Genomic DNA, 4,454 nt, shown 5'->3' on the forward strand with positions numbered 1-4,454 from the left:
AAAGATTAGCGCAGTGAGTTGACATGATTGAAGTCTTTTTGCGTGTCTCAGCAGTTACTAATCTTCCATGAGTGAGCTTCAGTGAGGCTCAGTGGATAGGCTCTAACTTGGAGGAAGAATAGGGGTAATAGGTAGATTGATAGATGTAGAATGTATACTAGCCTGTGTGAGGCTTATCTAAGTTCAGCCTTCCAGTGCAGCACATAAAACACACACACACACACACACACACACACACACCTTCCACGACATGGCTGTTTGTTAATTAAACTTAAAATCATTGATAGCTATACTACCACCGCTACCACCACCGCCACTGCCACCACTACTAATAGACCTTATTATATACATATTACATATTATATCCACATTACATACAAAAATATATATACATGTATTACATATAGCTCCATTTTATGCAGAAGGTGTCTACACATTTCTTAGGATAAGGACAAACCTGAATTCCCTTAATATGACTTCAATAATTCATTTACATATGCTTAGGGGAGTGTTTGGGTCCTTGATTAGGGTTTAGCCATACAGCAACAAATGGCTTCCTTTAGTTACAAAAGAGAAAGTGGTTCATCCAGAACCCAAGAATCAAAGGTGAGAATGAGTTAGGGATGGATTCACTGTTTGTGTAAGACACTAAGATTTCCCACTCACTCTTTCTTATATATCTTCACAAAAAAATGTTGAATAAAGGTTATGTTTCTATTTAAATATGTCAATAAACTAAAACATATATAGGACAATAAATCTTAGAATTAATAACTCTTAAGTATTTTCAGACAAAAGTCCACAATATACAGATACTGAGCCTTAGTGCAGAATTCGTAAAATACAGTCAGGTTAAGATAAATATTTAAGAATGATTCAATGTGAATATAAGAAACAGTACAATAAATGCAAGCTAAAACCGTCGTGTGTTAAAAGATGCCAGAAACCAGAATGCATCACTTACGATAAAAATAGATAGACTGAAAATGGCATACAGGAGTAAGAAATTAACCTTTTGAGTTTATTTGATATTGATCAGACCAAAATTAAAAACACTTATCCATTTTTCCTATTAACAATATAACAAAAGAAAAGGTGAATTATCAAAGCACTTAATGATGTAACAGGAGTCACATCATCTCATGAGTTATAGGGAAAAAAATCTCAAGAAGAAACAGCCTGATTTTTATAATAGAAGACTTCAAAGGATACAAACCATATTCCATATTTAGAAGCTCAGGCTTACTTTGAAATCAGCCTCACTATTAAGGTGATCTTTATTATAATTATCAATTCTCTATTACAGAAACATTTGAGACACAACCAGGAAATACTTCTCTGGTTTCCACTTCCAACCTTGGAGTGATTCAACATTAATATTCTTTATCTTCACTTTGCACTCATAGAAATTTTAACATAGCCATAGTATTTTTACCTCTTTTTCTCAAGAGACATAGTCTATTTCCCCACACTTTAAATATGAGCTGGCAGTGTGGGATCTAATCATGTAGAAATTATTTTTAATAAAAATATTTTATTTATTACTGTTTTGTATATGTGTGTATGTGTGTGAGTGTCTGTATGAGAATGTGAGTGTGTGAAAGTGAGTGTGTTGTGAGCGTATGTCTATGTGTGTGTGTGTGTGCACACGTGTATCATGACAAACGTGGGAGAGTTAGAGGGGAAATTAGTGGAGTCAGATCTCTCCTGCTTTTACAAAAGTTTCTGGGGTTGAATTAGGTGACTTAATATGTCATGCCTAGTCCCTGTACCTTCTGAGCAATGTTTCCTGTCTGTCATGTAAGCATTCTAAGATCCCGCACTGCGAGCCTTTTTCTTTCTCTTCCGGTCCCAGGTGCTGCGGGAACCGCGGGTTACCCTGCAGACATGGCCAAGTCCAAGAAACACACCACACACAACCAGTCCCGCAAATGGCACAGAAATGGCATTAGGAAACCCCAGTCACAAAGATATGAATCTATAAAGGGGGATGACCCCAAGTTCCTGAGGAATATGCGCTTTGCCAAGAAGCACAACAAGAAAGGCCTGAAGAAGATGCAGGCCAACAACGCAAAGGCAGTGAGTGCAGACGCAGAGGCCATCAATGCCCTGGTGAAGCCTCAGGCTGTCTAGCCCAAGATGCTGAAAGGTCCCAGCCGCAGACTCAGCCATCTAGCATTCATTGCTCACCCCAAGCTTGGGAAGAAGATTCGAAGCTACATGGCTAAGGGTCAAAGGCTCTGCCAACCAAAGACCAAGGTTCAAACAAAGGCAGGGGCCAAAGCACCAGCTAAGGCCCAGGCTGCAGCTCCAACCCAGGCTCCCAAAGGTGCCCAGGACCCTGTGAAGGCCCCATAGAAAAGACTCCTGCCAGTGTGAAGACAGGTGGACTGCTGTGACAGACCTACCTACACACTGTTTGCAGATGACCAGTGTCCTATGCTGTTTTTACAAAAAAAAAAAAAAAAAAAAAAAGGTCCCACCTAAAGGAAGTAAACAAAGCCTACAGGCTCTCACAGTTTGATGGTGGGGGGTGTGTCGGGGGGAACAAGAGGCTTAGCCGATCAGCATGAGTCTGCAGAAGTGGCAAGAAGCCTCAGAATATCATGGGAAGTTCTTTGTAGAGTTACTCTCTACAAAGTTATAACAAGCAAAGACCAGCAACATGAGGGACAAGGAGAACAAAAGCATTAACATCATCAGAGACTAACAAACAGGAATAAGGGGAACCAATGCAAGCGCCTTGGCACTCTGTCTGTGGGGTTATGTTTACATACTTTCTTTTTTTTATTACATGTTTTCTTATTTACAATATCTCCTTTCCCAGGTTCCCCTCCAAAAAAAAAAATAAAATAAAATAAGAAAAAAATAAAAAAAACTAAAACTAAAACAATCCCCTGTTCCCTCCCTCCTCCCCCTGCTCACCATCCCGTCCCCTCCTGCTTACTGGCCCTGGCATTCCCCTACACTGGGGCATAGAACCTTCACAGGGCCAAGGGCCTCTCCTCCCATTGATGACTGGCTTGGACATCCTCTGCTATACTCATGCTGCTGGAGCATATTGTTGTTCATGCTAAGGGGCTGCAAACCCTTCAGCTCCTTGGGTCCTTTCTCTAGCTCCTTCATTGGGGACCCTATGCTCAGTCCAATGGATGGCTGTGAGCCTCTACTTCTGTATTAGTCAGGTACTGTCAGAGCCTCTCAGGAGACAACTATCTCAGGCTTCTGTCATCCAGCTCTTGTTGGATCCACAATAGTGTCTAGATTTGATGACTGAATATGGGAAGGATTACCAGGTGGAGCAGTCTCTGGATTGTCCTTCCTTTAGTCTCTGCTCCATAGTTAGCCTCTACAACTACTTCCATGGGTATTTTGTTCCCCCTTTTAAGAAGGAACTAAGTATTCTCACTTTGGTCTTCCTTCTTCTTGAGTTTCTTATGGTTTGTGGTTTGTACTTTGTGTATTCCGATCTTCTAGGCTAATATCCACTTATCAGATAATACATACCATGTATGTTCTTTTGTGATTGGGTTACCTCACTCAGGAGGATATTATCCAGGTCCATCCATTTCCCCAAGAATTTCATAAATTTATTGTTTTTAATAGGTGAGTATTATTCCATTATGTAGATGTACCACATTTTCTGTATCCATTCCTCTGTTGAGGGACATCTGGGTTGTTTCCAGTTTCTGGCTATTATAAATAAGGCTGCTATGAACATAGTGGAGCATGTGTCCTTATTACATGTTGGGGCATCTTCTGGTTAAATGTCCAGGAGTGGTATAGCTTGGTCCTCTGTAGTACTATGTCCAATTTCCAGAGGAACCGCCAAACTGATTTCCAGAGTGGTTGTACCAGCTTGCAATTCCACCAGCAATCTCCTTGTACAAAGCGCAAGTCCAAGTGGTTCAAGGATCTCCACATAAAACCAGATATACTCAAACTAATAGAAAAGAAAGTGGGGAAGAGCCTCGAGCACATAGGGATGGGGAAATTTTTCTGAAGGGAACACCAATAGCTTATGTTCTAAGATCAAGAATTGACAAATGGGACTTCATAAAATTGCAAAGCTTCTGTAAGGCAAAAGACACTGCCAATAGGACAAAATGGCAACCAACAAATTGGGAAAAGATCTTTATGAATACTATATCTGATAGAGGGCTAATATCCAATATATACAAAGAACTTAAGAAGTTAGACTCCAGAGAAACAAATAACCCTAGTAAAAAATGGGGTACTTAGCTATACAAAGAATTCTCAACTGACAAATACCAAATGGCTGAGAAGCACCTAAAGAAATGTTCAACATCCTTAGTCATCAGGGAAATGCAAGTCAAAACAACCCTGAGACTCCACCTCAGACCAGTCAGAATGGCTACAAGCCCTACAAGCCAGCCTAAATATAGTTAGTTACCTCCTGAGTGGCTCTGACAGTACCTGACTAATACAGATGT

At 40.4% G+C, this 4,454-nt stretch overlaps 1 pseudogene; it reads left to right on the top strand.

Moving 5' to 3' along the window:
• Positions 1-1,887: 1,887 nt before the first annotated feature.
• LOC116067976 lies at positions 1,888-2,358 on the top strand (annotated as a pseudogene).
• Positions 2,359-4,454: the final 2,096 nt, after the last annotated feature.

Source organism: Mastomys coucha, unplaced genomic scaffold (assembly GCF_008632895.1).
Source record: "Mastomys coucha isolate ucsf_1 unplaced genomic scaffold, UCSF_Mcou_1 pScaffold22, whole genome shotgun sequence".
NCBI classification, from domain to species: Eukaryota; Metazoa; Chordata; class Mammalia; order Rodentia; family Muridae; genus Mastomys; species Mastomys coucha.